General features: G+C 42.4%; 1 long non-coding RNA gene across 1 annotated transcript; it reads right to left on the bottom strand.

The window, feature by feature from the left end:
* Positions 1 to 820: 820 nt before the first annotated feature.
* Positions 821 to 11258, bottom strand: LOC147020149 (uncharacterized). The gene is made up of 3 exons (XR_015061656.1): positions 5893 to 11258; positions 2179 to 2311; positions 821 to 1058 (listed from the first exon to the last, which is right to left on the bottom strand). It is a non-coding gene; the product is annotated as an uncharacterized LOC147020149 (long non-coding RNA).
* Positions 11259 to 11664: the final 406 nt, after the last annotated feature.

The raw sequence follows: 11664 nt of genomic DNA, 5'->3' as shown, positions 1-11664 counted from the left end.
GCTGACAGGTAAAGATAGCTCTTCCTCTTGCCTCAGATTCATACAAACGTTTCTATGCTTTATAGTGCTTTTACATTGAACCACGTTTGCACCGAGTGCACAGGTGACATGATATGGCAATGTCCGAGCACCAAAAGCTCATATCTGCTGGAAGATCTTGTCTGTGATAATTTACAACACCTTCATACAGAGTGGACATAAAAGCATGAGGGAGTTCATTTCTGTGATCTGCAAGCCAGGCCAAGGCAAAATGGTGCACTTGGGAATGGGAAACCGGCTTTCCGTTAAACTCTTCTGTCTTCACTCTTGATTGCTACGGCCTAATTCCCTTTTACTACCGCCTGTAGGCTGTTGATATTGGCCCTGGTCCAATTGTAAAAGATGTTTGCGAGGCTTTTTTTGCAAGGACAAGGAAAACCAAAAGCACTTATTGATCAGACCAATTGATTGATGATCTGCATCGAACCGCTCAGTCTTCCATTTGAGCAGCATTGTTCAACAGGACCTGCAATCCTTAACACTTTGCACCCAGAAAATGTTCGGTGATGAAAATGGCAACCCGTTTTTGCTGTTTGTTCTTATTTCTCTCCCTCTAAGAACTCATTTCTGCAGCACTCCCTTCAACTTTTCACCTCATCTCCAATGGACGGTTCGTCTTGGGAGGTCATTGCTTTTGCATCCCTTTCACCAACTGCGCTGCGACTGCAAAAAACAGGTTGCCATTTTTAATAATAATTATTCTTCTTCTTCTTCTTATTATTATTATAAAAAATAAAATAATAATAAAAGGAGCCAAGTTTCTCTGTCCGTAATGCTTTATTCCAGAGTTTCTGCTGTTTGAGGATAATTACTAGAAATGATACCGATGGAAACGTAATTCATCTACTTAGTTGGAAGCAAATAATCAATATATTTGGAACAAAAATTTGTTCTTTTCATCACAAACTTGCCTGTTTTTAAAGCCCACGTTTCAAGGCTTGAAGAGGAATAAGCGAGACCTTGAGCTTTAATGTGGCGTTTCCAATGGTAACATTTATTATTCGACCGCAACAGGAACCCTTTACGACGACACAGATGGAGCACACAAATGTATATATTGTAATATTTCTGAAAGAAAAAGAAAAATATATAAAAGTACACAGAAGGAGCAAACAAACAACAATTTTTGTTATAAAAGATCCTTTTGGCGCATTTTACATTATCATTGACACCCACAAGATAGACATTGAATATGTTTGTGAAGTACAACATGGTGTCTTTTGATTAAAGCAGTCAGCGAAGCAACATGAGACATGTCATATATATATATATATATATATATATATATATATATATATATATATATATATATATATATATATATATATATATATATATATATATATATTCTGTATATAACAGGTGTATGCCCCGGTTACAATAGGTGTACCATATCCCTGTTGTAAGAGGCGACCAAGGTTGCGTCAGGAAGGGCATCCGGCGTAAAACCTGTGCCAAATCAGTATGCGGATCATAACGGATGATCCCCTGTGGCGACACCTAACGGGAGCGGCCGAAAGAAGAAGAAGAAGATATATAAAACCTGTAGCAGTCTGTTTGTCTTTTTGGAGGGGCTTTCCAGTCTAGGGTGGAGCTTCCACCATTCAGGGAGGGGCTTCAAAATCATATCACCACCATTTTGTTTGCTGTGTGGAGATTCTTTGGAAAGGCTTGCACATTCTTACACTGTCACAGCTTTACTTAAATCCAATTTGATATCTGATTTCATTTTTTTTTCGTCGTCACTAAGATGGTGTAAGTTTCGGATGCAAAAAACGGGAAGAAAAACACAACAATGCATTTTCAGTGAAATTAAGGCCTGTAATATAGTCCAGACTCCCCCACAGCTATATCTTAACTCAAGTTCACGACCGATTTCATTTTTTAATGGTCGTTAAGATGGTTCAAGTGTCAGTTTCAGCAAAAGTGAGAAAATAGGACGAACATTGGTGTTTATACACAAAAGTACATTCTAATAGCCATTTTTGAATGTATCTAGTCAGAGGCGATTTGGGGGGGGGGGCAGTTATCATGAAGTTACCTTTTGAAGAAACAATGGTGTATTTTGATTACAACTCGTGCAAAGAAAACTAAGTAATGCATGTCAGCGATCACGACAGCGGTCTATTATACACCGACCAAGTGAGGTGCGTTTTCATAACGCAGAGGAATCCTGGTGTTGGCTTGGCGGTTAGGGTGGTGGTTTGGGATCCCAGGGTCCAGAGTTGAAGAGCCCGGGTAGGGGAGTAGCTTAGTCCAAGGTTCGGGTTCTCTGCAAGGGAAAACTGAAGTTAGGGTTCAAACTGGTCTAATTTTTTTCATGTTCCCGGAGTATGTATAAAGAGTATATTTCAGGCAATTTAACTCTTTCCCAACTATAGAATGAAACAATACTTTATATGTAATCGACTGAATATGTGGACTGATGATCGAATCGAATATTTAATAACAACATTTAGCCTGGGATGGCGGAGCGCCGACCGCTCGCCCGGGATGGCGGAGCGCCGACCGCTAGCCCGGGATGGCGGAGCACCGACGACTCGCCCGGGATGGCGGAGCACCGACGACTCGCCCGGGATGGCGGAGCAACGACGACTCGCCCGGGATGGCGGAGCACCGACGACTCGCACAGGATGGCGGAGCACCGACGACTCACACGGGATGGCGGAGCACCGACGACTCGCACGGGATGGCGGAGCACCGACGACTCGCACGGGATGGCGGAGCACCGACGACTCGCACGGGATGGCGGAGCACCGATGACTCGCCCGGGATGGAGGAGCACCGACGACTCGCCCGGGATGGCGGAGCACCGACGACTCGCCCGGGATGGCGGAGCACCGACGACTCGCCCGGGATGGTGGAGCACCGACGACTCGCCCGGGATGGCGGAGCACCGACGTCTCGCCCGGGATGGCGGAGCACCGACGACTCGCCCAGGATGGCGGAGCACCGACGACTCGCCCAGGATGGCGGAGCACCGACCACTCGCCCAGGATGGCGGAGCACCGACCACTCGCCCAGGATGGCGGAGCACCGACCACTCGCCCAGGATGGCGGAGCACCGACCACTCGCCCAGGATGGCGGAGCACCGACCACTCCTCAGGATGGCGGAGCACCGATCACGCACAAAGGATGATGCAGCACAGCAAATGCATCCGCTGTGATTGAACAACTCGCTCAGGATGATGCACGAATGACTCATTTGGAGCACGGAGCATGATTTACTCACTCGCAATGACATGGTGTGGCAAAAGCATCTGCTGTGAGTGAACAATTCACTCAGAATGACATTGTGTGGTGGTGGTTGTTGTTGAATTATGTACACACTGCAGAGAAAATGCGTTATCAGAATGAACACATGTTATTTGGGGGTCTCCCGTACTAGCCTTATAAATAAATAAATGCATTGTATGTGTTTTTTTGTGGGCCCCATGGACAAATATCCCATTGATCCTTCCATAAATCCTGCCCTGTGTGGAAGCAAGGAGGAGTGGGGGAAGGGAAGACAGTTTGGACTGACACAATCCGTCAACGACCCGACCTGGATCACAGCCAATGATACTCCATCTCTTTGAGATCTGATTTTGACCAATTTCCCAGAAAACATATGCTGTTCTTCCTCTGCTCCAACCGGTTCATCTGGCCACATGCTTGTTAAAGTTGTCAGTCATCTGTCTGGTTTGTTTTCCTGAAACAACTTGCCTTCGCCTCATGGAAGGCAATCTCAGTTCCTTCCACAAGACTCGAAACAAGTGTGTGTATTTATCCTCAGCAGAGCCAGGAAACAACATCTTTCTGAACTCAAGTCTGAACTCTCAAAACTGTCTCCTTCCTTCAAATCTCAGTGCCGTATGGTTAAGTCTGTTTCTGGTGCATGCTCCCCCTCAGTCCCCTCCCTTACCTCAAATAGCTGCACAGCTGACACTGGATGTGAAAAGGCTGAATGCCTAAACTCTGTGTTTACTTCGAAATCTTGTGTCCCAAACCCATCATTTCTGTAACCACCTAACCCAGTCGCACACAGCTGTTCCTGCATTATGTGTCCTTTTCTCCTGACAAGGTGTAGAGCTTGCTGTCAAACCTCAACTCTGTTTCTGCAACTGGTCCAGACGGCGTCAGCCCATGTGTCCTAAAAACTTGCTCTGCTGCTCTTGCTCACCCTCTTTCTGTTCTGGACCCCCTCTCATTTGCTCAAGGATACTGCCTTCTGCTTTGAAATCTGCAAATATTACCGCTCTGCATAAAAAAGGTGCAAAAACAGATCCTTGCAACTACAGACTAATCAGCTTTCTTCCAATCACCAGCAAGGTTATGGAATCCATCAACGCTTCTGACGTTAAATCATTCCTCTTCTCCAATGACCTGATTTCCGATCATCAATTTGGATTCAGACCAGGTCACTCAACACTAGACTCGGTGCTCCTGCTTTCCCAACAATGGATGGAGGTCCTCAATGCCAAACATGAAATCAGTGCCATCTCCCTAGACACATGGTGTGCTTTCGATATAGTCTGCCACCCAGCCCTGCTCACCAAACTCTCTTCCTCTGGTGTCCAAGGCCATCTCCACTCTTGGCTTGCAGACTTCCTCAAGGTAGTGTTTCTCATTTTCATCAACGATCTTTCCGACTCTCTGGAAAATCCTCTTTATCTCTTTTCTGAAGTCTCCACCCTCTGCTATACCATTTGTCATCCCTCAGATTGGCAAGCAACAGCCTATTCACTCTGCAGATCTGGATAAAAATCACAAGCTGGTCCAACACGTGGAATATGTCTTTCAATCCTGACAAATCTGTCACTCTAACACCACCCCGGCATGCCCGGAGACAAACAGCGCCCTAGCACGCCCGGAGACGAACTCCCGTCCAGACATAAACACCACCCGGACAATATATGTACAAGACTCAATAGCGGAATGGGCTTTCGCCTCGTCAGTGATGATGTCGTTGGATTTGAGTCCCAGGTTGAGTCAGAATTTTTTCACACGAGCACCACGCAGGAATTTATTCCTGTTTTTCTACTTCCACATGAGGTTCATCTCAAAAACACCGATACACGCATGCACATGCACAGTCTGCCGAGGAGGCACGTAAGACGTCGGCCATTATAAAGCTTGCAGTTAGAGTGTGAGAAACTTTGATATCCAAAAGACTCAATCACCGAGTGGGCTGTCACTGCTTAAGTGATGAGGTCCTTGCGTTTGAGTTTTGGGCGAGTCAGAATTTTTTCACACTCGCCCCACGCAGTAATTTATTCCTGTTTTTCTACACACACACACATATATATATATATATATATATATATATATATATATATATATATATATATATATATATATATATATATATATATATATATATATATATATATATATATATATAATGGCCACGCAGTTTTTGATGATCATCATGCTGCCCATTGGGTATGGGAAGAAGAAATCTCCCCGTCCACCGAGTTAATTTGGCGTCAATTAGCATTTCAGACCACATAACTGGGCAAATCTGCTGTCAATTGGCCGAGCAAGCCTATCAGTGATCTACGTTTATTGGACTTTTGCGCATGCTCAATCTGCCCATCTCACAGTTAAACAAGCAAATTTTTCCAGATGCTAATGGAGCCTGCTCCCGCTGACCACATGAGGTTTCATCAAAACGGGAATATTTATTAACAGAGAGAAAAAAAAGAAAAGGAAGAAGAACAACAAGGACACACAGCAGCAATTACAGTAAGTAACAAATGAATAATGAATAACCCCAGTGCGCCTTCGGAACCGTGTCGGCTTAAAATAAACTTATCTCATGCATTCAGGGAAAGATGGGACTGAGGAAGGAGATGATGAGACAAATACACCTGTACTGTGTGGCGCCACTCTACACACAGCTCCGGTCAGCTCCACTGCATTCACTCCTGGCTCGTTCATCAGCACGGTCATAGACAGGTGCACAGCGGTTCTGTTCAGGCTCATTCTCATGGTGCCTGCGTGTGTGCACCAACCAGCCGCATCCTCACCACATACCAAAGAACCACAAATCAAAGTACAACAATAAGCCAACCACCAACCATGCACAAAGCTGGAATGGCAACAAGAAGCACTGCCAACCGTGAACGCACATGGTGTGTGTATGCTTTTGTCACGTCCCATGTGGGCAATCCGACTGTCCGTGGCGCATGTACATTGGCCGACACAATCTGACAGATGATGGTTTATGGTGTGTGCCCACTGACTGGCAAAAGCCAGGAAAATTCCACACCATGGGCAAATCTTAATTTGTGTGCATGCTCACCAGCAGGTCCTATGATATTGAGGCCGTCAGATGTCCGCGTCTGAGCATACTCTTGGCATATCTTATGCTGCCACGACGATCACACTCACGGGCTGCACCGATTGGCTTGTTATCTCGGGAAAAATTCAATAGGACAGAAAACAACAGGGAAGGTTCAATAATGTTGGGGGTGGGGGAGGTAGGGCTTGGACACAGACACTGGGACAAGGGAGACAAGGTCTTTCAAAAAATGTGTTCAACAATTTATCATTCACAAGAATGAATTACACCACACAAGTTACACTAACACAAGTTGTGCCACCCGATCAAAGATCTGGTTATTTAGACCAGTAAACAATCAAGAAAATTGATGCTTACACCAATGCACCACGGCAATGACGGGCCAAATGTCATTTCCTCGTTTGAGATCGTGCAGGATCGTACAATGACTACTTGCACTCAGTGCATAATTATATTTAGTGAGAAATAAAATAAGAAGCATTATTTTCATACCAGCCTTCTTGTGTCGATGTTCTTTGAAATTACTATTCTAATCTATCCTACATTTTACCTCCAGACAAGATCTGCAACAATATCTCGCAGAAAATTTCGAAATAGTTGCATCAATCAAATCTTTTCAATGTCTTCTAATAATGGATTGATAGTTACATAGACAGATGGATGACAAGTGTATTTAAAAAAAAATAAAATAAAATAAAAAACCACAATAATCCATCTACAATAAAAATAAGAACTTTTACCTCTGCCATGTCAGCCATCTCAAGAATGCTTTCCACCTTTCCAAGCACAATCGTTTAGCAAGCTGCAACAATTGATTAGCAAAGGCAAAGAAGGTTAAAATGGGTAGCAGCGATGCATGCACGGGGCGAAGCAATTAGGTTTCATGTATACTTCAGACAATCTATCTGTATAATGTATCCGATTGATCTATATTTAATGTGCATTTGCAAAATCGATATCATTAATCTGTGAGCATGCTTCAAGAACTATCAGGCTGATGAAATTATTATATTGTTCATTCTTTCTTGAGAAACAACAATTACCAATATATAGTTGCTTGTTTATTATAGGCGAGAGTTATTTTTTGAATTTCTATTGCATTCGTTACATTCTATTAATAATAACAACTCAGATCAGTGAGTGAAGGGCCTGTTGGTCATCATTTCATATACATCCTGTGGCTGCTGTTTGCATCATCGCTTGCTGGGAGCGGGCTGTGCTGCTGATGCATTGCCCCAGTTTCCAGTAAGCTGGTACTCATTTTGCCGACCTCAGAAGGATGACAGACTGAATCAACTCACCTTGTGTTATGTAACTGTATGACAGGAGCTCGAACTCAAGACCCAAAGATCTTAAGCCAGCCACCTTAACCGTTAAGCGAACACCAGGCTAAGGGCCTGTGGATGACACTAAATAACCTTTTAAAAGACGGATAAAAGGGGAGGCAAAAGGTGTGCCATAATTAGCAAAATGTTTTTTTTTTTTTTTTCCAAAAGGCACAATTAATGCGAGATTTACATCAAGTTCGAAGATGCAAACAACACGCTCAGGTTGCAAAAAATAAATATTTGGATACAATATCAAGGCTTGTGGAGGAGCGAGAACACAAAACGGATTAAGATGCAACAGATCAAAAGGAACAGTAGAGCACGAGGAGGGGAGAACACACTGACAGCAGGGACGCGGAACAAAAGAGAGGGAGACTTGGAGAAATAAGGGATTTGGGTAAGAGCGAAGGGTAGGGGAGGACACAATGAAGTGGACAACATGGATACAGCCACAAAAACTCAGGAAGAAAAAAAAAAATGGAAACTTGGAACGTGGTAGGCTTGGGAGGGTTGAAAAGGGGTAGAAAAGATCATGAAATGGTTTTGGATAGGGGATGATGTGAGATGGTGGTGAATCGCTGTCTTGAAGACTTGGAGGGAAGAATGAGATTGAAGAGAATGTGGAAGTTGGTTCCACGGGCGATTAGAATTAGAATTAATTTGCAAAATCTATTTAAATTCACGAAAACAAACAAACCACAAGAAATGCATAAACTCCAATCTTCCTCATCAAATTATATCATATTTCATAGGCATGGTATTGTCATCAAGACTTTGTCATGAATATTATAACCCTTTCACTTTATCACTGAAACAAAACAACAAAAAGAAATGGATGAAAGTATATAGTGTTAAAATGTTTATCATTGCTCTGCCTATAATAGTCATTTGCTGCACGAAAAATTGTTCCTTCCAGAGCAGAAATGTCTTTGGATGAAGTAAAATCGATAGCACCTTCAACTGTAATGAAATCTATACATCATGTTTTCTGGGACATCGAAAAAAAAATCACTCCGACAGATTTCCCGTGTGCCATGGTTGATGACGCCACAATGCAACAAACACCGCCAAAGTTACAGAATATTAATGATCTGCTGCTCGTATCATTAATATTCTGCAGGTTTGGCCATCGAATAATTATTTTCACGAAAATATGAGGAGGCTCCAATTTGCTCATAGCAGGGCAGTTACCAAATGCCTCTCCAATACATGGCGATGCACATTTCACCTCCAACTGGACCCCTTGAAATGATGTCATGCCAATGCGTTGAACTTTTGTTTTTGTATTATTGGTTTTACAACTTGATACAGCCAGAAGTTCCAATATGTGTTACATCAATTTTAAGCGATGAATATGAACCTCAGGAGATGAAGTTCAAACAATATGGGTGACAACACTTTGGTACGTCACACACACACACAGAAAGAAGTTCCATCGAGTTTGGTTTTTTATAATTCTTACTAGCGGGATATGCCTCCACATTGTAAGCAATAACGAACCATGCTTCCCCATTGTCTCAGGTCACTCACCTGCATTTTTTTTTCATTTACTTATGTTTTCATTTACGGATGCTTTCCAATGGTTCTGTGATTTTTCCCAGTGTATGGGCTTCAATGTCCATCAGCAAGCAAAATTTCTGCTTTCTACGTAACGCGGAAGGTACTGAACATTAATAGTCAGTTAGTGAGTGAGTGGTGAGAATGAGCTTTATATATTAGATAACCAGGAGGTTTGGCTGAAGACTATTATAGTTCTGAATCTGCCCAGCCAAACTTTGACAAAGCAACAGGAAATACAGAGTGAACGAGAAGTACACTCGGTAAAGCGCAAACCTCCACCCTGCAATGCCCGATCCATGAGAATATATCTGGCCCAATACATTTTTTAGAAATCGTGCTCTGTTTCACCCCATCTCTCGATGGTTAAGAATCACTTTAAAGATTCTTGTGGTCGGACCGGGATCCAGATCTTCACTAAAATCTAACCAGTTAGTCCTTGTCACACACTGAACATGTGCACAAAATTTCATCCAGATCAGTCTTCAACATTTTGAGATATCCTGTACACAAAGACAGAAAAGGGTGAAAACAATCTCCTTCACCTTCGGTGGCAGAGGTAAAAAGGTGGCAAAATGGTTGGAGGCTCAATAGTTTAATTTTTTTTTTTAAAAAGGAGAGCATTTGATTATTTAAATATCTTCACAAATGATTCAAAGCAGTCAATGTGAAGATGTCCAAGTTGGAAACGTTGAGCCGAGTTGGGGTGCTGCTGTGTTTGTGGAAATTGCACAGAGACGGCTCAGTCATGAAGAAAAACAGGTGGATTTTAAAAATAAACAAACGCTCATTGATGATTAAAACGCGTGATTGTAACCTCGAGTTGATTACCAACAAAAAGTTTGTCTTTGGTCATGTTTATCTACAGTCACCATTCAAAAAAAAGAAAAAGAAGAAGAGAACATACCTCACTTAGACACTCAGCAATATTCCAATTACCAAGACAGACGAAAATTGGGATGGGTCATTTGGCGAAGACATTATATTAAGAAGAGCTGTAGTTCAGAACGTCATCACAAAGATCTGTGACCACTCATTGCGATCCGTTTCTCAAGTATGCAATGACTTGATCCTGGTTACCTCATTACTGAAGCATGACACTGCCACGATGCGGCGAAGCCATGCCACTGAATACCCATGCAACTCGGTTGTCTCTCAAACAAGTGCTTCGTTGAAATTAAGAAATCCCGAATTTTGGCCAAAAACCAAACATGCTGTCTGCTGCAGTGGTGCTGTGAATGGTGAAAACTGGATTTCAGGCACAATGGAAGAAGGTGGTGTGGTCCACCGACCAAATTACATGTGGTCGTCGTATGTATATATATAAATATATAAATATATAAGAGTTGGTGGAAATCTCACAAAATATTTAAACTCAAATGCATCATGCCAATCAGTTCAGACAAATGGGGTTCAGTAATAGTCTGGGGAATGTTCAGTTGGTCCGCTTGAAGATCTCCCATGGAACTGCAAGCCTGCGCAAGATCCATACATCATTGAGGGATCGGTGCTGACAAGATTCCCTGACGTATTCAGATAACGATTAGATAATTCAGGATGGGCCTGTGTAGTGTTGGAATGGTTTAAGGGATATCAAATGGTCTTCAAACAACCGTCCTTTAAACAAAGTGTGAGACAATTACATCACAGTCAAGTTAGTCAATCCAATCGATGCATCTTTGGGATGTGCGATCTACCATTACAAGACCCATGTACAGTTTGTAAAATATCACATATGATCATATATCAGATGTAGCCAACTATACTCATCCTTCACGGAGAAAGGGGACCATACATTGCCATAGGTGCCATTTACAATCTCACTACCACACCATGCTGTTGTATTGGGTCATTCGGGATGAAGCGGGTCCATTAACACAATGAAGCGCATTCTGCAATTGTATGGCTATAATTTATATTTTATGAAGCAATTTATGTATTACCTGAGCACATATAATGGGAAATTTTGACCCGACCCTCAAATGAGCCATACATGCTCTTTACTCCCTTCCACTCCCAATCTTATTTCTCTTCCCACTCCATCAACTCACTTTCGCTCCTGATTTTGAGATCATTCGTCAACTTCTTCTCAATTTAGCCTTCAACTCCCTGGTGAATAAATAATAAATAGTCCCGAAACATTTTCACTGTGATTAACTGATTCGGAAAAAAAAAAAAAAATAGGATGACTTTTCAATAAGAAAAAATAAATAAACAAAAACAATGACCAACTTCCACAAAATGCACACTCATCACTCTTTCCCGAACCTCAACACCTGTTTACATGTCTGAGCACTTTGCAGCAAGTTTTCAAAAACTAGGAACTTACAATATAGGACCAACTTTCCTCATATTATGTTATACCAGGAAGGATCTATAAGACTACAAGTGAACTCAAGAGTCAGAAAAGTGACGAACCGAATCCTGAATAATTGAAAAAATAAATAAATAAA

This window comes from Eptatretus burgeri, chromosome 9 (assembly GCF_056783735.1).
Source record: "Eptatretus burgeri isolate ZD-2024b chromosome 9, Ebu_testis_v1, whole genome shotgun sequence".
Classification (NCBI taxonomy): Eukaryota; Metazoa; Chordata; class Myxini; order Myxiniformes; family Myxinidae; genus Eptatretus; species Eptatretus burgeri.
Note: the sequence above shows the minus strand (reverse complement) of the source record. Positions and strands in the feature narration are given on the sequence as shown.